We start from the raw sequence: 27,455 nt of genomic DNA on the forward strand, positions 1-27,455 counted from the left end.
GTAATCTCTGGTGGCTCTCTGTTGAAGCTCGTGCCCCACAGTTAAAATGGAAGAAAGCCTTTGTATTAATGTTTAAATGAGAGATAGCTTAAGTTCTTTTTTCACTTAAATAAAGTTGTTTCTCTCTCTCTTTGGAAATAGCATAATACTCGCAAGAACCTGGGCCCCTACTTACGAAAATTTTTTTACGTAACAGCGCTTCTCGCATTGGCCAGGGTACGGGCGCTCACCACTCATGATATTGATTGTCGTTATAGCGGGATAAACGCCACATCGATGGCTGATCCCAGTCGGAACTTGCGTAACAGGTTTTGGGAATACAGGCTATGGTTTGAGAGCATCACCGAGACAAAACTGGGAGGAAGCTACATATTAAAATGCAAAGTATTTTCCCGGTATCTCTTTTTTCGCGTTAGAATATATTATAGAATATATTATAGTTTTTCGCGTAAGAATATATTAATTTGAAGCGAACGCGTCCATCTAGACTTCCAGCTTTCGCCAGAGAATAGATGCATATAATCGGCGCTTCTTTAGTTGTTTTTTTTTACCAATAAGGTGACGAATAGCACACAAGCAAGTGCTTAGCCCATAGCCGAAGTTATAGTGTATACGTCCGCTTCAATGTACCCAGGACAGCAGCTGATTGATTCAATAACGAAGGGTCAAGAAAAAACCATCACATGTAGCAAGAAATACACAACCAAACAGATAATCAGGTTCAAACGGCCAATAAAACACAGCATACTAAGAGCTTTACACAATAACTAGGAAAATACTGAAAAGGAATAATGTAATACCATATTCTTGATATAAGCGCGAAGAAGACACGGACGGTGGCGGAAGAAGACAGGACGAGCGCTATGTCTTCTTCCGCCACCGTCCGTGTCTTCTTCGCGCTTATATCAAGAAAATGTTACCGTGCCAACTCGCCCAACTATCCATTCTTATGCAATGTAATACCAGTTAAGAACTAAAAAAAAGTATTTTTACACATGATGTCAGAATATATATATATATATATATATATATATATATATATATATTCTGCCTCAGAGATACGACGTTCGTAATGCAAGCAAATTCATGACAACAACAAGGACAGTGCACGAAAATAGAAACAGAGTACAGCAAGAAATTCATTACGACAGAAAGAAAAGAATATTAAAAAACTGTTGTAACGAGAACAATGTCTCAGCATTTTTCTCGTTTCGAGACAACACCCACGGTACCTTTTCTGTTGCGTGCTGAAAGGCAATTACATTAGCGGCTTATGAACAAAGAAGGCATTTTCTTGTGTGTAAGTTTTGTGATGGCGTCATACAGGCGCGTATTGGCATGGCACAAAGAAACGAATTTGATTATAAGTGCCTGTGAGCAAATGCAGCAAACGTACTGCATTATTTAGCCATCTCGTGTTATATTCACGACATAGGAATGCGGTTGTAGTGCTCATAGGTTCTTGCTCGCAGCTATCTTTCTCTATTTTTTTTTGTTTACTGCTTCAGTTTCTTAAAAAGTCTCTGGGTCAGCGAACTTCGGAAGCAGCTAAAAATACGTCGCCGGTCAAACGCGTGCGTTTTCAAATCAACGTTGCGCAACTGCCTAGACGCACGTTTCACGCAGGCCGATGGAAAACAATAAAAATGCGGTGAAGAATGCTGTTCGCGCAATAAATCACCGCCAATCGCATGAGGCGTGTACTGCGTGCATTGTGTAACGGATATTTCGGGATGCATCTATAGTTTTGGGCGCCGCGTTCCTTAATTCAGAAGTAGCTCTGGCGACACTAACTGAATAGTATGTTCATCACAAAAAGTCCAACAAAAACAAAATGAAGGCTATTCACCTTTGCTTTTCCGGCAAATTATCGAGAATGTTTTCAATGCAGAAAATCAAACGGTGGACTTAATACATCGCTGGCGCACATACCAAGCGACATTACACCAGGTGTTCTTTCGTCACGACGCCAAACGCTTTCGCGTTTTAATATTTGCACCGAACGGCTAATTTGTTGCATCCAATAATGCCGATTTATCTATATTGAAGCGAGATGCATCTAATCTTTTGGGTTCAAAACTAGAAAAATTAGGACCCAGCTATGATAGCTAAATTAGCTATTTGTTTCGCAATATACAGCGACAAATGTAGCGACTTTGCCAAGTTTTATGTTTCGGTTGCGTACTCCTGGCTCATACATGGTGTCATGAGGCTTGGTTAAACATCTATGATGTCAGCATATCAGTATGTTTTGTAGTCTTCCACCACAGTTCCATGGAGATTTCAGTGAGTCCTTTCGGTACTGTTTAGAAATCGCTTTCTGCGGAGAGATAAAATAGACCCGCTAAACAGCTCTACTAAACCTGTTAAAAGGTCCTCACCGGGCCCCAGTGCAAAATTTGGTTATACACTGAAGGTTGTAGGGGACTTTTACTGCAAGGAGTTTTACTGCAAGGAGTTTTCAAATTTCTTCTATAGAAGAGGAAGGGGAAATTGAAATGCGCCATTGCCTTTGCTGCCAGGAGGCAAGCATCACAGCCAACGCTGACACTTTCCCCGTTACTTCGACGAGCGCCCGTGAGTGACATTCCTTCAATGACTTCTCCCATAACGTAGCTGACGGACCCCGTCACACTTACGTCACGAACGCCACCTCCCCTTTCCCCTTTCTGTATAATTATTTATTTCGGTGGTTTTAAGTGCCAAAACTGCGATACGATTATGAGGCACGCTGTAGTAGAGGATCCTGATTAATTCTGACCACCTAGGGTTTTCGCGCACCCAATGCACGGTACACAGGCGTTGTTGCATTTCGCCCCCATCGAAATGCGGCCTCGGGCTTAGCAACATAATGCCAAAGCTTTTCCTCCACCCCCCCCCCCCCCTTTTTTTTTTTTTTTTGCTGCATGACTCACTTCCAGTGGTGGTGTTGCGCGTTTTACATCAGCTGATATAGAGAAGTCACGTGCCATACTAGGTGGCATCGCAAGTAGTGCTTCTTGCTAGAGGAATTTATGCGTCTGTCTGGCTGGAAGGGGAGCCTCATCGAGAGGAAGGGCGCGTAGGGTTCTGTTTGAAAAGTGAGCAGTTTGATAATTATCAAACCGTGCCATGCAGCCGTTTGATAATTTGCTAACACGATTGTCACTGGGTTATCTACGCACCACGCTTGTATGTTTGCGATGCCCAAGCCTGCGTATGCTATGCCCTTTAAGCAGGCCATAGCCGTATTTTACAAAGCCAAAATGCTACACTGAACCGTCTCATAGATTCGAAGAAACAAGTAGTGCTTTAGATGCCCTAAACAATCACAATTGTTGCTTCAACTTCCTTTCCAAAACTCGTAGTGGAAAGCTCAGGAATAATCATGGGAGTACACGAGTGCGCTTTCAATACATTTAACATACATTGTAATTTAAAAGAGATTGTGAGACACCACAAATAGACACGCACGCACGCACAAACACACACGCACAGATGCACGTATACCAATAACGCACATGCGCATGCGCGATATGAAAGTACTGTTCGCTTATCGCTTGCACTCAGCGCCTGGAGCACCAAGGCCACGTCCCTCGCTATTATGACATCGCGGTAGCACATGGACACCTCACAGGATGTTGCGAGTTCAAGTTCACGAATGTACTGAGAAATGAACCGAATCTAATGGCATGACCATCGCATTAACGTTCCCGATTACAGGCACACCCTTAGGATTTCACAGACAAAGGCTGCACTACTGCCTATTCAGAATATTACTTTGCGAATGAAGTTGCTGTTTATGATTAAAAAAGTGAGCGCCCCACCACTTCTAAAATGGTATGTTGTATATTCGTGCCCACCCGGTGTCATCTCTTGCGGCAGTTGCCGGACCCATACCATGATGAGCCTCTAAAGTGGCCCTTGATGTTTTCCGCCCTTACTTTGCCTGCATTTTTTATTGCGATAGCAATTATCTGAGCACTCCAGCCGTATTTCTGCCGCCGTCGTTACCGTCGGTGTCGCCGTGATGTTCCGTATAAAGTCCAAGTGCGATAACATTGTCGCCGTATGTGCGACGATAATATCGGCATGTATATGCTGTATGTAGCTGTATGTATTAGCAGTATATGCTGTATGTGCAAGTGAAAGCGTGCGAGGGTGAGCCGACGATGGCGGCTCACCCTCGATGGCCCAGGAGAGGAAAGCGGGGAGGAAGCGCGGCCCTTCCGTCGCGCGCAAGCCACCGGGCGGAAGGGGGGGGGGGGGCGTTTTACTCCTGGGGCTGCTGCGTATGGGGACAGCAGGCCGAGTACTGATAGCTTCGTGTGCGCTTTGTTTGCACCGCTTAGTTCGCATTGAAGCAAGAGGCAGCACGAAGGTCAATTCGCTCGCTGCTGCTGCCGCGCTTTCAGCGTGTTTCCGCGGTCATCGAGTGAGATGTGTTCATGTTTGCTTGTGCGCGCGTGACACCATGCTTGTTAATTTAATTAGTAAGCAAATGTTAATAATCTTATACGGCCGATAAAACTACTATGCTTACTTCGTATATAGCTGTCAAGTAATTTGCTATCGCAACCGATGCTTCACCTTTCGGGCGAAACTGCGACTTTTTTTTTTACCTTCGGCATCTTATGCGTCTGAAAACTTGATGGGTGCCGATCTTCAGTGCAGTTTCCGTAAACACTTCGTCATGCCATTCCATTTTCGCGTGGTGAATATTAAGGCGAACCAAGTTCCTACAGAAACAGGGCCCGAATTCGCAAAAACTTCGTACGCTAGAATTTTTCGTGAGAAATAATTTTAGCCAATGCGGATGCCAGACATATCATTAGCGAAGGCGGCCAGCCAATGGAAAAACGAACTTACGAAAGGAAAGCTTTGTGAAACTTGCCCCAGATGTTTCGGTGTTTGTCGTGTGATAGGAAACACTCAGAGTTGTTTTTGTAAGATGTTGAATACGATCACTTCCTGAGGAGCCCTCTCCTGAAGGCAGAGCTCCACCTGCGCTGCACACCAAGGTCAGGTATTATAAAGCGAAAAAAAAAAACCCCAGCGAAAACCAAGACGCAGGACCAGAGGGAGGCAAACACACACACACAGTCGATGGACTTACAACTGATTTACAACTTACAACAACGATGGACTTACAAGTGATAAGAACGGAAGTGTCGCTTATGCAAACCCGCTCGTTCTTTTTGATATAGAACGCTTCAAGCAGTTCGCGCTCATGCTTGGACTTCCCCCTGTAGACGATGCTAGTGCTGTGAAACAAAGGCGAGCAGCGGTCACAATCTTTCACATGCAATGCCGAGTTGCTCCCTGTACCCGATCGAAGCGTGTTGTCGTGTTCTCTGAGGCGTTCATTTAAGCATTGCCCTGTCTAGCCGATATATACCTTCCCATAAGCCATGGGGATTGAATTAATCTCCCCCACCGCACACTTAGTGAACTCTATTTGCTGGTTGGTTTTGCAGGCTGAATCTCGTTCACGGCCGGAGATCTTGCGTCTTGGTTTTCGCTGGTCTTTTTCGCTTTAGAACATGAACCAACTAGCCCAGCAATTCACGCTTCTCAGGTATTTATAAGCGCTAGAGGCGTTATAATTTATTCTTGGTGCCTACTTTAGGGGTTCAACGCCATTTGTCGGCAGCTCTGTATCGTAATTTCATTTCGCCGATGCCTAGGTAACTACAAGGGTTAGTGCATTATATATGTCGTATGTACCGGATACTTAGAGTTATAGTGAATAGCTTGGTTTACTGGTTCTGTCTGATACTAAAGATAGTTATTGCGGAAAAAAGATGGACGAGTCAAGAGGCGACAGGATGACAGGACAGACGTTAGAATTCATTAGCGGCAACTATTTTTGGAAGGACGGACCTCAGGACCACAACTTGAAGCAAGCAAGTAACCAAGTGCTGTGGCAACATATCAACAAAAATTTTCGAGAATTTTCTAAGATCGCCTAAATCCTCTAGTTCTCACGCACGGAATCCCGAATAAAAGAACTTAGGTTTTTGAACATAAAATTAACATAATTTAATGCGTACCTCTGTTGGATGTGTAAATCGTGGGCTAGTAAGGCGGTGTTGCCATTTGCCTCTACCCACTCAAAGCTAGTGAAAAGGGGCATATGCTCCATCTACCGTACGAATGCACTTAAAAAATCTTAGGCAGAATTCACAAGGGTATATTTCGCAAGTGGCCTTTGCCATTGGCTGGCCGCCTTTGCTAATAATATGTCCAGTAACAGGATTGACTGGCTTTTCCTCTTACGGACATTTATAGCGCAAGAGCTTTTTGTGAATATGACAGTATGAGGAGGCCTTCCACGCTCAGTCTGACAGATTGCAGTTCGCAAGGTACCCTGACCAGTTGCTATTCTCTGCCACGGTAGAAATGTTGCGAAAAGTGATAAAGCTGAGAGTAGAAAGTCCTCCAAGAAAAAAAGACATAAAGAAAGATAGCAGTTATCCCGTATGCTCGTACAGTCTCCCACAACCTAAAGAGAATTGCACAGCGCACTGATGTTAATGTAGTATTTTCGCCACCTCGCAAATTGGCTGCTTTGTGTCGCAGAAACATACCTCGCGGGAACTCAGGGTGATGAAATTGCATTTCAGTGGGTTCCCAGTCATGCCAGCCTAATTGGAAATGAACGGGGGGACGAATTGGGAAATTGTTCGCATGAAAAAGTAAAAAAAAAAAAACGCCATTCTGCTGTTCAACCAAGGAGGTTAGAAACAGAATACGAAAACCCTCAGCGAGAATATCACCTGCGGCATGGTTCGATGAAGAGTCCAAAAGATCAATTTTGTGTGCCGTAGGCCCCGGACATAAATTCGATGTATATGAGAAGATACCGCGAAATGTGGAAACCTTGTTTCACCGCTTTCGCCTTGGTTTGAGCAAAACTAAGCACTTTCCCTTTAAATTTTATCGTGCAAGTTCTGCGTCGTGTGCGTGTCGGGGTCATAGGCCACATGTTGCTGGACTGCCCTTTCTGTGCCCAGCAAAGGCAACAGCTCTGGGCGATCATCCAATCTCACCTCGGACGATATAATTGGAGCATGTTCAATTAGTGGCCTTAAATGGACAGCTTTTAGTGCAGTGGAATATATTTTTTTATAAGTACAGACATCTACTCGAAACACTAGGGACCGCTTTATACAGTGACTTGCTTTCGTTGTTGATGTTTCTTTTTGTCTTTTTTTTACTCTTGTATGTGTTAGTGTTCGTGCTAAAGTTTCCTTTTTTGTTTGTTTGTTTGTTTATTTATATATTCTTAAAAAAACTTAATCTTTTGCATAGAAATCAAATGCAGTAGCCGGAGCCGTGCTGCTTGCAACCTCTCCGGTTCGACCACATTGAACCGTATTTACCTACAGCTTAGCAAATAGTAAGCATCAAACGCATCCCAACCCTAATTTGGCATGTGCAGTATCAGTAGCAAACAATATTCCACCATCTTGCGGTATACATTACATTAGATACACTGGGAGATCTGTTACCGATAGATTGATTGAGCATAAGTGCAACCTTAGGAGAAAGAAGATACTAGATTAGTAAGTCATTATTGACAACATTATGGCTGTGGTTCGGCTTTTAAGCACACAGACATTCTTCATATAGGCATTACTAATCTGTTGACTAGAGAAATCATTGGAGCAAGTGAGATTAGTCGCTTTAGAGCGTCTTGACTTCGCAAGACATCATTGGCACTGTCCAGTAAAGAGCTCAGAATCTGGTCTTAAACGGCGGTGTAGTCACATGACAAGATAACGCGTCAGTTTCATTTTGTTTTTTGGTTTTTGTGCCGTTTTGATTTTGGTATGCTTATACATGTTTTATAGGTTATATGAGCGTTGGAAATTAGCGCTTTGTGCATACTCTTCAGTCCCTGCTTTTTCGGTGCGCACTTCTAAGTTCAAGGTATTCAACCAACAAGCCGAAGTACTTACGTTGGTAATAATCAAGAATGCTAAGTACTTAGGCTGTGCAGGCCAGCAGTTACCCTCGTCGCACATTTTGTGTGCGCATTTGAATGGTCAAAGGTTGCTTACGACGGTCCAGGAAAATACGGATATATATATATATATATATATATATATATATATATATACATACAGGGTGTTTCAGCGACCACTTTCAAAAATTCTTCAACGTTGCCTGTGGCAGGTAGCACAATTCTAGTTCATGAGCTGGTCTACTCGAAGAGGCGGACATTACTTGCACAAGAAATTGAAATGCATAATCGACTAATCAACAAAAATTCACTAATTAAGTTTTTAACTAATTACCTGATGGCCCATATTGCAATTTACAAATTGTAGCCGTGGAGTTCGCAAGGCGGACACTTGGAACGAATTCTCGGGATGACACCAGTTTCGAGATATTAATTCCCGAACTTTGCGGAGAAATGCATTGGCGTTCCAGTTAATTTCTTAACAAAGCGTCGCTTTACGCGTTGAAGCACAAAATTAACTGGAACGCCAATGCATTTCTCTGCAAAGTTCGGGAATTAATATATCGAAACTGGTGTCATCCTGAGAATTAATTCCAAGTGGATTCGCCTTGCGAACTTTACGGCTACAATTTGTAAATTGCAATATGGGCCATCAGGTAATTAGTTTAAAAGTTAATTAGTGAATTTTTGTTGATTAGTCGATTATGTATTTAAATTTCTTGTGCAAGAAATGTCCGCCTCTTCGACTAGACCAGCTAATTAACTAGAATTGGGCTATCTGCCACAGGCAACCTTAAATAAATTTTGAAAGTGTTCGCTGAAACACCCTGTACATAAGAAGGCAGGGATGGGAACCAGTCAGGAGTCCGGTTGGCTACCTTACGCTGCGGGTAGGAAGAAGGGGAATAGACAGAAGGGAGAGAGAGATAAACGTGCACGTACAGCACTACGGAGTCAAAGGCACTCGCACAAGCAATACGTTCTCAGAGAGCACAACAGTGCCTTCACTACCTTCTGAGCAGATGATCGGTGGCAGTGGTGTTCTAGTATTATCTATTCACTCAAAAGACGATCATCTAGTTTCCTGAATGCGTTGGACATAGATTGTCTTTCTGCTTCGAATTGAGGACAGTGGCACAGTAGGTGGTCAATGTTGTCCTCGCAGCGACAGACATCGCATGCAGGACTGTCAGTCATTCCAATTAGTGCTGAATAAGCTTTCGTGAAGGCATCTCCCAAGCACAACCGACGCAGAAGAGACGCTTCGCGTCGGTGCAGTCCGGCCGGAAGTACGGGTTGCAGCGAAGGGTTTAGTATGTGCAGTCTGGTGCGCTTTGTATGTGCGGTACTCACCTCAGCTAACGAGGGTGCGCGTGCTATACTGGGGGACAACTTGGCAGTGAAGCGAAGGCCAGAGGAGACGGAGCTTCTGCACAATCGTCTTTCTCCGCAAAGTAGTCCGGCAGCTAGCAGCTGCTTTTGGTGCCAGTTTCGGTTATTATTACACGCTGTGTACGCCCGTTGCCAGTCTTCACAACCTCCGATATAGCCCTGAATGTTCAATAAAATATGACGAAATATTGATTTTAAAAATGCCATATCTAGATTTCATATGTTTGCGAGAACTACGTTCTCACCAAAGTTTTTTGTTATCAGATATGTATACAAACGTGCCCCTCAGCTCGATTGTACGTTAGCCTGCACCTTATTTATGGTACAGAACAGGTGCTGAGAAAGTGTTGTGGGATCCGAGTAATAAAAAAATAAATAAATATAAGGAATTATTTTTCAAAGAGCTCAATATAGTGATAGTATATCATGTACGGCTTCTCATAGCATTGCTACGATAATAATAAATCAAGTAGAAATTACTTGAGCTAGGGAAATGTGAAAATTATTAACGAACTTAGGGAACTCTTTCTTGGCGCGTAAGGAGACTGCGCTTCGGTCCCATAGGTTTGCCTGTACTGCCAAAAAAAGTTGTCCCTGAGTATAGAATGCGATGCTGTCTCGCAGTGTCGGTCCTTGAAAAAGGAATGGGGACGCAGCGGTCTTCTTGGTTTGACGCCCGAGGTGCTTTATCTGCGTCATCATGTCCAGTGATACCGCAACGACTCGGTATCGGCCGAAAATAGATATCATAGCCTTTTTCTCTCTAGTGATGGATACGTTCCCCGATTTCTGAGTTCTGTGATAGACTTAAGCGATCGTCGCCCCTTTCTTTCATAACACACCATCTCACTTGGAGTAGCATACCAGGCCTGTCGCTAAGCTAACCTCTCACGACATCATTAAACTCTCTTTCCAAGACATAGCTTATTTCAGTGTGAATATTTTATAGCGTATTTCACAGCATGATCGTGTTTCACATATATATTGTAATGACCAATAAACTTGACTGTAGAAACGACGGCAGCGTCACTGAAAAGTTGCTGAGGCCCCGACCGTGGATGTCGGAAGTGGATGCCGGCGCTTCACGTGACAGTATATGTATGGTCTTCTCTGGCACGCACAATTGGGCAATCACAAAATGCTAAACTTTCCACTAATTTGCCAAGGCTACTAATGATTGATGCGGAGACTTTACGGCGAGCGTAAAGGACTGCTGTACATCGTGAACTGTAGATCTTTCAAAAAATAGACACCGAGTGAACTGCGTGCAGCTGTTTGCCTAGCTCAACGAGAGCACAACAACCCATAAAAGAAAAATGTTCCCTTTCTCAAACAGCGAGTAGGAAACAGCTCCGAGCGCCATCTGCGAAGATTGGTAGGCTTATAAGTGTGCATTTGGAGGATATACTGTCATAAAGTATAGCTCACGCGAAGGACCGAGGCTGACCGGCTCTGTTGCACAGCCGGAAACTAAACGGCCGTTTACCCTTTGCCCACTCGCGAAGTGCAACAGGACCACGAAAAGCTCGTTAACGCTGTGCGTAGATGGGGTAAGGGGGAAAGGGGGGCAGCGGGATGAAGGGTCCGCTTCCTATAGTCCCAAGCCGGAATAAACCGGGGGGTGCTAAGACCTACACGGTGACGTTGGTGGCGGCGGAAGCCGTTCCTCCAGGGAGGGACAGCGCGCCACTGATTCGGCCTTCCTTCCGGTTGCTTTCTCGATTGGCCTGGCGGGCTTCGAATGGTCGCCGACAACGAGGTCGCGAGCCCCGCACTGCTGTCTGTTTCATAATCGGCTCGGTCAGTCGCAACCCGGTGCCGCGGCCATTTGCCGGCACGTTGGTACAAATCGCTGCCGGTGGTGGCTCGAGGCCTCCACCGGTGGTTCGCGCTCGCTTGATCAGAGACGAAAACCCTCTGCCCCCATCTTCCCGGGACAGGCCCGCCGCCGGTCCGCCTCGCTGCACTCTGCGAACATTCTCTCCGCAGCCCGCGCACTACACGCTGCGGTGCGTCCCGCCGATAAATAAAAAAAAAAGAAGCAAAAGAACGAAAGCGAGCGGCGCGCACGCGGCTGTTTCTTCTCTGCGGCCCCACGTTCGAGCATGGCTTCTCAGTTGCTGGCGCCTGACAGCCGCGTTCCCATTTAGAGCGGTGATTTATCGAAGGCCTCGACCTTTAAGCAAGCGTGGACAGTCTGTTCAAGGACAATGGTTTTCATTCATGCCAACAACTCCAATGTTCGCTCATTGCACACTGCTACGGATGTGCTTGCAGTTTGCCCCGTTTGTTTCATCCGTCGTGCTTTCGCTTCCTCTGTGCTCGGAATGGTTCTCAAGTGCTTTTATTTCGGGGTCCTCCTTGAAGCCGCTCTTCTTGTTATTTACGCGAATTCCCGTTCAAAACACGCCGCTGACTGCGGGATGTCTGGAAATTGATAAATGTTTTCAGTCTGCGATGCAGCTTATCGTGTAAGCAAGACAGTATGTCCAGTCAAGTCGCGCGCCCGATACTAGCATACCGGGCGGCCTTCAACACAAGAATTGTGCAACAGAAGGCTTGCGTCGTTCAGACCTGCATGAGGCTCGTGATTGATCGGAGTGAATGGCGTTGGTCCGCCGTCACTTTTTGGGATTCATGTTTCCGGCTTGAACTGCGCTTAATTTCACTTGTCTTCTGAACGTCTGATTTTAACGCTGTCGCGTTAAGGGCCCCGTGTCGCAGAAATGCGGCGTTGGCGTAGATGTTGGCGTCCGTGGCGGATAAAATCATACCCAACCACCCCGACCGCGCAGGCCCTCCGCGTGGTGCGAGGTGTCAGTGAACAAAAATTGAATTTCTCACAGTGAAATCCGCCAGAAAAATGGCAAAGTACGACTTAACCAAAACCTACAGACAAGGTTGCGTGGGATTGTAATTTGAATGTACGAGAAAACATAATTATGTTACGAGGAAACTCAAACACAAACCCCTTTTCCAGCATTTCTACCATAACAACAGCGGCGCGCTCGGATAGGTTAGTTGCGAAATTCATAACCAAATGGCGCTCGCATCCTCGGCAGGTGAAATTGAGACTTCGCCTGCCTAATGCGTTTTGGACAGGCGTGCGCGTCGGCGCAATAGCAAACAATTATTAAAACAATAAAAAAATGTGCTAGGGCCTTCACATTTTAATATAAGACGACTTATGTTGCCCCTGGAAAAACTTCTTCCCAGCAATGCATTTCTGTTTAAGAGTGAAGCCGACTTTAATGGGATCGGTGTAAGCTTGGTCTTTGTAAGTTGGCTTTCTCACGTTCGGTGTTGCAGTGAAGCCTACTCAAACACAAATGCGATGAGAACAGAGCCCGATAACGCTATGGCGTTCCACGCTTAAAAGCGAAGCTTAAGCGTCCTCCAATTTTTTCAGTAGCCTATGACTGAAGTGTTAATGCCCTGAACTGCTAAATGCAGACGAGCATCACCGATAACACTTGGCCAGTAGCGATCTTACTCGTATATTAGATTTGTTCTGCAATGTTGTAGTACCGGGTACTGTACAGGCATGCGATACAGGTAGCACAGTCGAGTGCGAAATTTTAGAGACCACGGGACCGGCGACTAAACTAATGTTCCTATATAAGAAAAGCACCGCCATCCTTTGATCAACGCCGCTTCCCTCTCTCCTTTATCTCCGATTGGAAGATGATAGCGCTTGCTTTGACTCCTTCACATTTTTTTTTCCGCCTCAGAGCCATGTTGAAAGTCACTCTGTGCAGCCGCAGTTCCCGGCTGCGGCGGCGCGCGCCCGGCCTGAGGCTCTATTCTGCGCACACATGGCGGCTGCACGGCCGCCATTATCCGCCATCTTGGCTATCTCATTCGCTGTGCAGAGGTCACGTGTTTTGAAATTTGTGCCGGGAAACGGAAGTTTTGCAAAATGCAATTTTGCGTTTTCATCAGAATGACGAAACGTGACGTAGAGCTGCAAATTTTATCGACTAATACCTTTTTGTGGTCCTTGGCACCTATATTGCGACTTTAGCGCTTTAAAAAGAAAGTGGACGGTAGCGTACAGAATCCCGTGCAACGCATCTGCAATTTCGCGAATATGTGGTGGCGTTCCAAGATAGCCGGCATGCCAGCTTGTTGATTGGCTAAAAAAAATTAAATTATGGCGTTTTACGTGCCAAACCCACGATCTGATTATGAGGCATGCCGTAGTGGGAGACTCCGGAAATTTGGACCACCTGAGGTTCTTTAACATGCACCTGAATCTAAGTACACGGGTGTTTTTCGCATTTCGCCCCCATCGAAATCTAGCCGCCGTGGCCGGGATTCGATCCCGTTGTTGATTGGCTGAAGGAATATACCGTGAGGAGCGTCACAGGAAGGGCTGTTTCGTAAACGTCATTTTTGCGTTGCGTGACGTTGCGCTGGGCCACCATTGCAGAGATGTTTCGAAATAATTTGTTGTGTGACGAGCAGCGTGAATTATGGTAATGAGCAGCCATATGCAATGACGGTCCGAGAGCCATCCGTATTGCCACATTTTCCCTGTCATTTGGGGCGATTAAAATCTTTTGTTCACAACGCGTGCTCTTAGCATTTGCATCGTTCTCGGGTGGTGTTGGCATTTCTGTTTTGAACCATCATTTTTATTAAAAACACGTTTATCTGAAATAAAATTGGTTGAAACTAGCAAAATTTTTGCGACTTTCTGCACTTTCCGCTACTGCGTTTCTACTGTAATCAATATTAATGTCTTTTCGCGTCATCAAAGGCTATGACAACGGCGATCGACTTTTTAATTTGTAAAAATAAATGTACGCAAGGCGGCGTCTTGAAGTTTTCTCTCGTAAAGCCCCTCTATATAAAAAGTAGTGACACTCTCCTCCTCCGCCTTCCCTCCTCCTCGTTTCTCCTCTCTTTCGCGCTCCTTTTTCGACCGTTGCGCCGCCTACACCGCTTGAAACACGTGCACTTGTTTATCTTTCGCCGCTGATCAGATTCGACGATCGCCGACTGTGTTCGCCGCTATCGCCGTGCTCCTCGCCAGTCGGTAGACGCTTCTCGGGCGAAAATGGCGATGGAGCGTGATCGTAAACAAACGCAGCCAGCGCGCGGGGGCTCGACGGTCCACGTGATGCCATTAGGCCAATACCGACGCGGCGTCGGCCTCGGACAGGGTGTGCGAGGAGGCGGCGGCATTCTTCAAAGCGTGACGCTACTTTTTATATATAGGGGTTTTATTCTCTCAGCAGTGCGAGTAAGCAGCGAAGTGCACAAGAGATGGCAGTGCCGGCGCTTGCGTCGCGCAAGCGGATACCTGTGGCACGCGCAACGCTATCGATGATATTCGGCCGCTTCTCAGCCAGACGAGTAGGGCAGAGTCACTAGCGTTTCACGAGATAGCGATAACGTGGCCTAGAGCGCGCGCTCATCATCACTGGTAGGTCGCTTATGTTGTCTCAAGATAGAAAGCACGCGCGTGGGCGCCAATATACGATGATCATTCCGTGTCCCGAGGACACGCATCCTAGCTAATGAAGCAGACGACAGCTTGTGCGCATGCAGACGACGGAAGCGAGAAACGATTTTGATAGAATAATCGTATGCTTTGAGCTGGCTGCTTTATTTTTATTGGGGAGGAAAACTGTTTTGCTTTATCAAGAACGCTAGGTTCAATGCCTAGATTACAGTTTCTTAGGCGAAACGTCAAATTTGCGTCACACTACGAAAGCAAATCGGGGCCATCAGCGCCGTTTTGTAAGCGTTGCGCCTACGTCACGCCTCAAATTAAATTAACTTATGTGGTTTTACGTGCCAAAACCATGATCTGAGTATCAGGCACGCCGTAGTGGGGGACTCCGGAAATTTCGACCTCCTGGGGTTCTTTAACGTGCACCTAAATCTAAGTACACGGGTGTTTTCGCATTTCGCCCCCATCGAAATGCGGCCGCCGTGGCCGGGATTCGATCCCGCGACCTCGTGCTCAACAGCCCAACACCATAGCCACTGAGCAGCCACGGCGGGTGCGTCACTCCTCGAAGAAAATGGCGGAATGTCCAGAATAGAACCTCTGAACGCTTCAACGTGGACTTTCAAGTGCCGCCACCGTCGACTTGCTTTCGCAGTTGACAGTTGACAAGAACTTTATGGAAAGGTCCTGAGGAAAAAGATTGGAGGAGCCGAAGGCACCCCAATCCAGTTGGTGGCTCCGCCCATGACGGAGCCGGGTGCTGGTGGCTCTCGGCGACGCGGGCCCTCTGGATGGCCTGTCGTTGATGCGTGAAGTCCGCGCTTTGCAGTAGGGCGTCTGCACTTGGACTTGTCGTGAAGATCAGAGCCCGCGTTGAACGGGCACAGCCAGAGCATATGGTCGAAAGAACAGTATATACACGTGCCCACATTTGGAGCACGATTGCGGGAAGTTGGAATCTATCCGATTGAGCGCTCTGGGGGTGAGGTACGATCTCGTCTGTAAGAGCCTGAACGTGACAGACTGAGCCCTGTTTAACTTTTGGTGAAGGGGAGGGAATTTCCTCCTGCTCAGTCTGTAGTGGGATGTGATCTCGTTAAAGGTGGTAAGAGGGTCTTTAGGGGAGCAATCTTGTGAGAGAGCTGGACCGTTAGCCCGAGCGCGGTTCGTGAATTCACGCGCTAGGCAGTAGGCATGCTCGTTGAGGTTGCAATCCGCTTGATTACCTACTCCTTTAACGTGGGCCGGGAACCAGGCGATGTGGTGACCTGCTGTCCCGTTGTTTGCAGTATTTTGGAGAGATTTGTTTACTAGGCTAGCCGTGTGCTTAGACACTAGGGCTGACGAGAAGGCCCTGACAGCAGTGCGCGAGTCGGAGAAAACAGTCGTTGGGCCGCAAGCAAAAAAAAAAAAATGAAAAAGCAAGCGCTTTAGGAGAGGAGACGGCGGAGGAAAGAGTAGATGGCGGTACTTTTACTATTTAGGGACTTTAGACTAACTAAAGTTATCAAGGGGCTTTAGACTAAACTGCAGCGCTGCGCCTTCTTAAGGCTGCGCGCCTAAGTTCGAGAGCGCGTACTGCGCACGCGCGTCCCTTTTTTACCTGACAGCCTGCTCGTTCGGTCGCTTCAACCGCGCACGCACCGGAACGTGGGCGAGAGTGCAAGGTGCCACTTCTGCAGCCGCCGTGGAAACGCCCGAGTGATGATATCGCCATATCGTGACGAAAACACTTTATTTGTACTGGAAACGCTGGGAGCGCGCCACCCTCTGCGCCTTGCTTGTAGACGTTCCGCGGCGCGGAACACATGCTTTGCGTCACTTTTTCTGAAATCGAATTATGTGATAAGGTCAGGAAGCAGCGATGTCTTTTGCGCTCTACGATTCCACGGCGACTGCAGAAGTGACACCTTGCGCTCTCTCCCGCGTTATGGTGCGCGTGCGGTTCAAGCGACCGAACCAGCAGGCTGGCAGATAAAAAAGGGCGGGCGTGCGCATTAGGCGCTCTTGAACTAAGGCGCGCAACCGTCAGAAGGCGCAGCGATGCAGTTTAGTCTAAAGTCCCTATATAAGAAAAGTACCGCCATCTACTCTTTCCTCCGCCGCCTCCTCTCCTAAAGCGCTTGCTTTTTCTTTACTTTTTGCTGGCGAAAGCCAAGTCGACGGTGGCGCACCTAGAAAGTCCACGTTGAAGCTTTCAGGCCGGGCGCGCGCCGCCGCCGCCGCCGGCGACTGCGGCTGCGCAGAGGACTTTCAACATGGCTCTGAGGCGGAAAAAAAGAAAATATAAAGAAGTGAAAAGCGCGCGCTATCATCGTCCAATAGGAGATACTGGATAACACAGGAGAGAGCGAAGCGGCATTTGTCAAAGGATGGCGGTACTTTTCTTATATAGGGACTTTAGTCTAAAGTCCCTGTATAAGAAAAGTACCGCCATCGTTTGATAAACGCCGCTTCTCTCTCTCCTGTATCTCCGATTGGACGATGATAGCGCGCGCTTTTCACTTCTTTAAATTTTCTTTTATTCCGGCTCAGAGCCATGTTGAAAAGTCCTCTGCGCAGCCGCAGTCGCCGGCGGCGGCGGCGGCGCGCGCCCGGCCTGAAAGCTTCAACGTGGACTTTCTAGGTGCGCCACCGTCGACTTGGCTTTCGCAAGCAAAAAGTAAAGAAAAAAGCAAGCACATTAGGAGAGGAGGCGGCGGAGAAAAGAGTAGATGGCGGTACTTTTCTTATATAGGGACTTTAGTCGCCGCTACCAGTGGTCTCTAAAATTTTACACTCGACTGTACGTAGCTGCGATGGGGAGAGACATTACAATCCCCGATATTTTGTTTAAAAGTAATTCACCGACGATTACAATGCTCCCTACTGCGAATTTTGAACGTAGCTGTTTAGGTATTTTCAATTCGCGATATATTGTGGCAAAGCATTTGATTCCAAACGACAGGGTCCCCTCGGCGGCGGCGCTGAGGCAGGTTGTTTAGCAGGTCCCCTCGGCAGGGCGCTGAGGCAGGCGGCGCTCGGGCAGGTTGTTTAGCAGAAACAGCAGACGAAGCATTGCCACTGGTTGCGTCACTCATTGTTCAGAAAGAAAGCGTGAACACAGGAACGCGTGGCTCGCGCGGAGCACATTCTCTAGCAGTGGCGGCGCATGCGATGTAGCGCATGCGCAGTGGGTTCGAAGCCCACGCCAGCGCTTTGCTTCCGCGCTCGCCGCATGCCTGGTCGCCACCCGCGCTCAGCTTTGCTCACAGCCTTTCGCCATACTCTCCCCCTCCGCTTTTCTCCTCATGCTTCCGTTGCACCTAAAGCCCCTATATTTATAAATATAGGGGCTTTAGTTGCACCCCCCCTCCTCCTCCTCCGTTTTCTTCCTTGGGCTCTCACCGTCTTTCATCCGCACTCCGCGTTCACTCTTTCATCTTTCGCTGTGCTGGTCCACTCGATTACGAGGGATGCAGAGAACTGCCGCGCTTGCTCAATGGCTATGGTGTTGGGCTGCTGAGCACGAGGTCGCGGGATCAAATCCCGGCCACGGCGGCCGCATTCCGATGGGGGGCGAAATGCGAAAACACCCGTGTACTTAGATTTAGGTGCACGTTAAAGAACCCCAGGTGCTCAAAATTAATCCGGAGTCCCCCACTATACGGTGTGCCTCATAATCAGATCGTGGTTTTGGCACGAAAAACCCCATAATTTTTTTTAGGGACGCCGAGGGACGACGTCGACGCTCGCCGCAGGAACGGGCGCCTAAGAGCTGCGCTCTAAAATTTAATTCTGGGGTTACGTTCTGGTACCACGATGTGATTATGGGGCACGTCGTAGTGGGGGACTCCGGATTAATTTTGAGCCCCTGAGGTTCTTCACCGTGCACCTATCTCTAAGTACACGAACGTTTTGCAATTCACCCCCATTAATATGCCGTTTCTTCTTGTAACTGCAGCGCGCACACGAGAAACGAGGACAAAAAGGTGAAAGTGACAGCGCCTGTCTGTCACTTTCACCTTTTTGTCCTCGTTTCTCGTGTGCGCGCTGCAGTTACAAGATGAATAGATACCAACTCGCCCAACTTTCAGTACTTTTGCAATATGCCGTTTCCTCGCCCGGCATCGAACCCGTGACGTCGAGCTCAGCAGCGCAACGCCGTAGCCAGTAAGCTGCCGCGGTGGATCAATATTTTGGTATAACTTCCACTGCAGGACACGCAGCTCCCTGTCAGTCTCGTGACCACTTACCCATTACTACGATTCCCGGGCGCCAAGCACTTCCTCTGACCCTGCTCGCTGGATTAAGTTATGCTGTCGCTATTATTAAGCAAGTTATGTGCCAGCACCAAGCCTTATTCACCACGCAATGTTGTGGTCACAAAAGATGCAGTTGAATTGTCAATGGCACTACACTGACAAAAGTGCCGCTGTTTCCTCATAAGAAAGTTCTGCATTCATATACGAGTATTATATGTTTCTTTTTCTTTTTTTTTAGGTTTCTGCGAATGCCTAGTTTGAAAGGCATCTTCCATCCCGGACGCCTTCTGTGAATCATCCAAATGTAAGTGATTTTCCCTATACTTAAGCTTATACCTTGGCATTCGCCTGCTAAGCACGAGTTCGGAGGTTCGATTACCAGTCAGGGAAATCGGCCGAATATTGATGGGGTGAACCCTGGGTGGTCAAAATTATTGCGGAACCCTCTACTACAATGTCCCTCATACCCTAAAGTGCAGTTAGGGGACATTAATTCCCTCAATTTAATTTAAATCTTTGTAAGCAATAATTATCACTTGTCTACAACTCCATATTTTTGATAATCTGAGACAGTCGTTGCATAAACACGCCGTACAAATATAAGGAATACTGAGGGAGGATAACCGTGCCAATACTAAAGTTAGCCCCAATTTATTTTCTGGCTAACATCATGTAGAAATTGTAGCGTGTCCTCGTAGAAAATGTTTGTGGTTTCAGCGTGAAGCACTGGACACCTTTCCAGCTTGATGTGAGTACAAGGAAAAAACACAACAAAAAAGTTAGGTGACGCTCGCGAAGACTAGTCACTTGCTAAAATATCAAGAGAGTCATTTTCACTAAGAAAATAAATGCCTTGGGTTGAAATAACCGCTCCATACATTAAACGGCAACTTTCGATACCTGTTGCTTCCTGCTCATACTAAGCGCCATCATGCAAACATATTTCCGTTGAAGTTTGACAAAGAGCGGATTTATCACAAGCTGGCAATCCTTCTTAAAGCACTGAACAACGTACCGCTTTCAGTAATTTGAGACGCCACAGCGAACACGACAAACGCAGATAACGAGAAAATAATTCCCGGGGCGAGAATTGCTTCATTACGGCACCTAACGTTCCAAACACGTTTTCAGGCTGGTTGGCCAATTCGAATGAAATCAGAAACACTGGAGAAAATCGCCCATTTTGTTAAAGGGACACTACAGAGAAAAAAAAATGATTTGGGCCTGTGTTGCTAAATCACTGTTATAAAATGCCAAAAACGGCACTCTTACACCGATAACTAAGACGCATGGTGAGCCAGAAAAGGCGCAAAAAGGAAAGATGGGCAGCGACGCTGCGTGTATGTTCTCGCATAAGTGATTTTGACCGCGTCTGTTGCCTCTTAGTTAATTGTTTAACAGTAAAAATTTACTACACTGTGTTCCAAAGGAGCCAAGAACTGAACATGGCAAGCTTCGGGAAGTTCCACTGTACGAACTTGTTCCAAATACGACAAAAAAAAAAATAGTTTGACATCCGTGACGCTAACTTTCGGCGCGAAATTATAATAATAAAAATTCAACTGTGACACTTCATTCTTTACTGTAATAATCAACCGATTATTGCGATAATAACGGCAATACAGTTCTGAAACAGTACTTAATCAATACAAACTGATTGAGTGTTTGATTTAGTGTCCTTTTTTGCCAGAGCCCGCATTCAGAACCGATTGTTTCGGAACCATTCGGAGCTATTATGAATCATTAACAACTAGCTCAGCTTTCTGTCGTTCTAGTTTAGGCGATTGGTTTGGGACATTCCAGTCTTGTGCCACTGCAGTACTGCGCGCGTACGCTGAGCGTTGGTATAGTAAGATATACGAGATGCCCCACTTGGAGGGCACTGGACGTTCCCGAATGCCCTGAGAGATAATCGACTCGCCAGGCACCGGTGGCGCGTATCCACTGTCGCCTGCCCGAAACAGGACGGGTGTCAATGCGCGTCCACTTCGGCCGTCTGGTTTGTTGCGTTTATAATTCGAGGGCATGTAGGCCTGCTTCACATGGCTCCAGACTATGGAAAGGGGGAAACACGGCAAATCCCTTCCGTCATTACTAGAAGCAAGAAATGCGGCCAAGCTTGGTCTGCTTTCTTTTTTACACTAAATTGACTATCCTGCGCGCATGAAACTTACGGGGAAAAAAGAAATTCAAGACAGAGAGCAGCAACATCGGAAGAATGTGCTTCTGGTATAGGGGCTCGCTTCAATATAACAATTAGCCGTTGTAAAAAGCCCGGTGAAAACTTTACAAAAATGTTCAATAGCATTTTTATAGCTCAGTCAGTTGCTAATCAATTCCGACGAGATGCACATTCTTAATTGCATTCGATAACTGAATTGTACTCTTTTATGAATTTTATCTTGAAATTGAATCAATTTTTTTTGCATGTGATGGAGAGGTTGGCATAACGGGTAATGCCGGCTGCTGTTTCTCGCCTAGCCAATCAATATAATGTTAGGTAGGCTCGAGCAAATATACGGACAAGTAAGCTTATTAAATCAAAATGAAAATTAAACTGAACGCACTGACACGCAGTTCACAGACAGTTCAAATTAACATATTGTACGTCATAACAAATGCATTTTGCCCAGCAAGTACTGACAGGCTGTAAAAATAATGTCAAAATCAATTGTAGTCCAATCACTTGCAGTTCACATGTAGTTCTCATTGAGGAAAGTATTGGGGGCATAGCTTGTGAGGTAACCTAGTGCTATATTGTACTCGTATTGTAGACCTTGGGTCTTGAACTTGAGCATTACATTTTTTCTTAGTGATAGCAGCATTTCGCCTTGAACGCGCAATTTCCTGCTTAATTTTTTTTTCTGTAGGACCATTTTAATTCAGTGCGCCAGGAAATGTTCAAGATCTTTTTCTCATTCTCCACACTGGTTCTCCACACTTTTAACATAGAAACACAAAATGTTGTTTGCACAGTGCCCAGATTTAGTCTACGCACGGTTGTTTCGCAAGAATATAGCTCACCGTTGCAGGAATATGAAATGGTATTTTTAGATCCATCAATAGAATACATACAGTTTCTAAAACAGTGCTCGAACCATATATCCCTTGATACAGATGCTGACGTCTGACGAAAGGTTTATATATTAGCATAGGTTCAGAAGTTTAAGCTTAGGAACGGTCTTTTTGTTCCTGTGAATAACTGCTAGTCCGTATGGGTTGAAAGGCTGAAATCATTATTCTTTGTTGTATTTAACCTTTGCCATCATCGTCAATTTCAGACATTTGTAGTTAGCTTAACGCGCTTCTTAATACTTTGACAACTGAAAATAAGAATGTCGTAATTATGGGTGATATTACCATAAATATTCTTGACGACACTCATCCATGCTACAGTGATTACACTGGTTTCTAGGATGTGGTTTTGAGTTATGAATTGGGTCTTTGAGGGATGAGAGCCAGCACAGCGCATGGTGGTCCGTGATGACCGAAAAGGTGCGGCCAAACAAGTACGGTCGAAATTTTGCGGCTGCCCAAACAAGAGCAAGGCATTCTCGTTCAGTGATCGAGAACTTGCACTCTGAAGGGGAGAGGAGGTGACTGGCGTAGGCGACGACGTGGTCTTGGTCTTGTTGCCACTGCGCAAGAATAGCGCAAGGCATTAACCTTCAGGGATCGAGAACTTGCGCTCTGAAGGGGAGAGGAGGTGACTGGCGTAGGCGATGACGTGGTCTTTGGTCTTGTTGCCACTGCGCAAGAATAGCGCTCATGCCGTGTCCACTGGCGCCGGTTCGAACTTCTGTAGGCACTGTGGGGTCAAAATGTGTCAAGATGGGAGGAGTAGTAAGCAATCTGGCGAGCGTTCGGAATGCATCGGCTTGTTGAGGACCCATGAAAATGTGATTTCCTTCTTCAGGAGCTGTGTTGGCGGATGGGCAATGTCCGCAATGTTACACTTTATACTCCTTACTCTGTTGTACTTCCTGGATTTTATAGCACCCTCATTGATGACGCACTTTCGAGTTTCATTTCACCTGACCTTGAAATGATAATTACAGATCATTATTTATTGTTCTTCCACTTTCAGTATGATGTCGCAAAGATTGCTACTCTTAAAAATCTGTACTTAACAAAAAAGAGCTTGTTAACCGTGGTGCTGTATTGGCATGGTCGTCAATAATAAATAAAAAAGAAGGTTACAGTGGGTCTGACAATTATTTATTTAATTATTTATTATTTATTTATTTATTTATTTATTTATTTATTTATTTATTTATTTATTTATTTATTTGGGAATACCTTACGGGCCTTTAGGAAAGCATTGGGTAAGGGAGGATCGCGGTTACAGACACGCAAGACAAGCGTTATTATCATGGGCAATTACTCAATGTATAAAGGAATCATCCCGAATTGTGAAATGAAAGTTTTTAGCTAATGAAAAATGCATGTGCAGAAAGAATAATTTTCATAAATAACAAAACAAAAAAAAAACAACTTGAATTTAACACTACGTTAAAAACATGGTACCGCATGTACTGTAACACGTGTAGCAACTTTACGACTACGATGAATCGTAAATCAGTAACACTGGTTATGAGTTCAAGGAACTATTCTGATTTGAATAGAAACACTACTGAGGTGAACTATAGGTAACTAAATTATTCTGCCTTTGTATTTACTAATTATTTAAATATCACGAACGCAATCAACGAGTTCTTCTGCAGTCTTATTACCAGTCATGCAGTCACCCTTGCAGAAACATTCCAGCGTTGCTCACAGCCGCATCACATTTTACTATAGGCTCGAATAAAGTTTTTAACATCACGAATAGCTTAAAGGTAATCAGTGCAGATGTTGATGAAATTCATTACGCTAACGTAAAAATGATAGCGCATCTTATGTTTGTTGCTTTCTCAAATATCATCAATCTCATATTCAAGACAGGAACATTTCAAGCACAACTAAAGAAGCCAAAAAATAACCTCGATAAATTAAAAAGGCTACCAAACGTGCACTTATAATTATCGACCAATTTCAATATGGCCCCATTTCAGTAAAGTTATAAAAATGCACTGAAATGCGATTATGTAGGTATATATTTAAATTTAATTAATTGTCCCCTAATCACTCTGGGTTCAGAGCCGGTTACTCTCCTATTTTTCACTACTTTTCTTTACTGACAAAATTAATGCCATCGACAGAGGTGATTTGTTGATGCTTAATAACAACTTTTTGTTTGATAAACTTATTTGCATCGGTGTTCTTGGGCTTCCATGGACTCTGATTAAAATCCTTCTAACTAATGGGCAGCGAGCTGTTTATATTAATCTAATGCTATTAAATTATTTACGTACTCCGAAAGGTTTACCCAACGTGTCGATTCTCGGTCCTATGTTATTCGTTAATTTAGTAATAATAATCAAAATTGTGTAATTCATTCTGAACCCCTCTTTCACGCTGATAGCACTACGATATTTCTGCTTCTCTTACACCAAGACTACACAATGACCTCACTAGAGAGAGAAAGAGAGAAACGGAGTGGGAAAGGCAGGGATGTAAACCCGGTAAGATTCTGGTTTGCTACCCTGAACTGGGGGAAGGGTAAGTGGAAATAAAAGGCGGAAAGAATAGGGGAGAGAAAAAGCAGTCACGAAAAGTCCTTGACCGCCGGCCTATACAGTCGTCACACAAGAAGTCAGTCAAGGCACTCTTCAAGTTTTTGCGTTCGAGTGGACTATCTGACAGACTATAGTTCGCACGGACGTTTCCAACCTCCTCTATTTCCTTGTTATTTATTTTTTGTGACCTCACTAACCTAATATTACGAAGCCGGTGTGACTCCCTTCGAAATTAACCCCTCCAAAGCTAAATTTATAATACTCTATTGTGCCTATAAACTTTTTGCATGCCCCTAGGCACTTGCCAGTACATTTAAATTTATTCAGGCGAAAGCCTTAGGTGTCTATGTTGGCGGTGCCCTTGCTGACGACCTTGGACAAGCTTCGCCGTAACGAAAAATGGCCGACGCCACAAAAAATGCTCGGATTGACGTCACATTCCTGAGGGAGGTTCCTGTAAACAAAGTAAATTAGTGGCTTTGAAAAGAAAATTTGGTACATTTCGGTCTGGGTGGGAATCGCACCCGGGCCTCCGGGGTGCGAGACGAGCACGCTTCCCTGAAACCACGGCTTCTCCACGGTTGTCGCTTACTAAAGGTGTGCCTAGTGCGTCGTGAGTGCACACGTCCCGTCGCAGTCATCTCGCTGACTAAAGGTGTGGCCTAGTGTGTGCACTAACAGGGATGCAATTTAAACACACGTTAAGGGTTCATATGTGGCGTTCAGGAGGTCGCCTTAGGGCTACACGTGTACTTCCCATTGCAGCTCTTTACAGTGTCTTGCAAGAAGTCTAGCCCCGATTGTATAACTTCGTGTTACAAGAGCGTAACACCTGCCCAACTTTTTTTATCTAATTAGCCAGTGTTCATTTCGTGGGGTCGCGTGCACTCTATTTTCATTTAGAGTACAACATTCATACCACTAAGTTGCTTTGTGAAACAGCTCATGAAATAAGAATACTGTTCAATGCACAACATTATTTTAATGTCACTGCAAGGCATATTCACTTGAACATAATTGTGTGGATGGCACCATTTACGAGATACGCGCCGTCAAACTTGTGGTAAAAATGCGCTGTTGTTGCCCTTACTTTCTTAACAAAATGTCGTTTTATGCATCGAAGCTCAAAAGTAACTGGAACGCCAATGCAATTTCGGGAATTATGTCGAAACTGTTGTCATCCTCAGAATTCGCTCTAAGTGAATCCGCCTTGCGAACCCCCCAGATGGAATTTAAACTGCAATATGAGCGATAAGGTAATTAGTTAAAACTGAATTAGTGAGTCTTTGTTAATTAGTTGATTACGCATTTCAATTTTTTTTGTGCAAGCAATGTCCGCCTCTTCGAGTAGACGAGCTCATGGACTAGAATTGTGCACAGGCAATTAAAAAAATTGAAAGTGTTCGCTGAAACACCCGATATGTATACTCTATTCTTTATCGGTGCTTTACTTTAGTCCTTCGTGACCTGTCATCTTCCTCTTTACTTGATTTCTTCCTGTCTTTACTTCTGTTTCTGTCCCTTCCTTCCTAAAGAGCCCGCCGGCGTTGTGCCCCTCTTGGTTGCAGCTGCCAGCCTGTTCCCTAACCTTACTTGCCTCACTGCCCATTGTATATAAGTCTGTTCATATCGAATAATAATAACAATAATACTTTTTTATTACCATCTTGAGTTCGTACATTGAAATATCGGGTCTGTCAAAGCCAGAGAGAGGCTGGCGTGACAGCACCCCGCAACATCGGCAATGGCAAAAATTGTGAGAGACATTGAACAAAATTGAAATCAGTCGTCACAAGCCTAGTGAACGAAATAAAAACAAAAAACTACGCGATGATATTCCCAGAAAAATTAGGCAACAGTCGACAAACAAATAGACAGCCTTACACGAGTCAAAGATGATTTAACATATTCCGTTGGGTGAGCTTTGAGGTCGCAGTGAGTATATCGTCTGGGAGTTGATTGAAAATTTGGGAAATATAAACACACCTTCCAGCTTTGCCATATCTTGTAGCGCAACGGGGCCCAACAATATGACGAAGTTTTCAGAGTGATTGAGGCGCAGTATAGGCATGTCTGAAATCGGAGTACCAAAAGTTACGTGAGAGAACTGTTTGCACAAACAGTGAATTGAAGGAAGACAAGCAAAGCGACGAAAACAGATCTGCACTGTTCGGCACAGGATAATTGTAAGCGATGCTTTTCAAACTACTCTTTAAAATGGCATCGATTTTTCACTGCCAACAAACAGAAGAAAATGCAAACGCGGTTACTCCGTACCTCACATCACTGTACACGAGCGAGTGCATGACAGTGTTTTTCAACCGACATCGCAAGAAAAGATTTTATATCAAATAATAAACACGCAACACTTCTAAGTCTTGTACAGATGTACGTTAAATGGCTGTGGCAGGAAATATCACTATCAATAAATAATCTGAGGTATTTTACCGAATCCACATACTCTATAGGCAAGCAATTACATAAATGTTTGTTGTGTGAGTGCACAACAAAAGCGGTACCGTATTAAATGGTGTCTTTAGCGGATTTCTGAAATACACAACTGTCATTTTCGTTGAACTGACTGTAAGACCGTTATTTTCAAACACGTCATTGCATCGTATACATTTTCTTGTAACAAGCTAATCGATTTTACGTAAGATATATGTTTGGTTAGTAGCACCGTGTCATCTGCGTACTGAAAAACTATACATTTAGATACAAGGGAAGTGAAATCATTCATAAATACATTAAAAAGCAAAGGTGACAAAATTGAACCTTGTGGAAAACCAGTT

At 45.3% G+C, this 27,455-nt stretch overlaps 1 protein-coding gene across 1 annotated transcript in view; it reads left to right on the forward strand.

Annotated features, from left to right (window-relative positions):
* LOC119436305 (tachykinin-like peptides receptor 99D) overlaps positions 1–27,455 on the forward strand; it is a 729,947-nt gene that overhangs the window by 127,608 nt on the left and 574,884 nt on the right. Inside the window, exon 3 of the mRNA XM_049656881.1 lies at positions 19,284–19,349. The gene's annotated coding sequence lies outside the window, so the exon portion shown is untranslated. The remainder of the gene's footprint in view (positions 1–19,283; positions 19,350–27,455) is intronic.

This window comes from Dermacentor silvarum, chromosome 1 (assembly GCF_013339745.2).
Source record: "Dermacentor silvarum isolate Dsil-2018 chromosome 1, BIME_Dsil_1.4, whole genome shotgun sequence".
Classification (NCBI taxonomy): Eukaryota; Metazoa; Arthropoda; class Arachnida; order Ixodida; family Ixodidae; genus Dermacentor; species Dermacentor silvarum.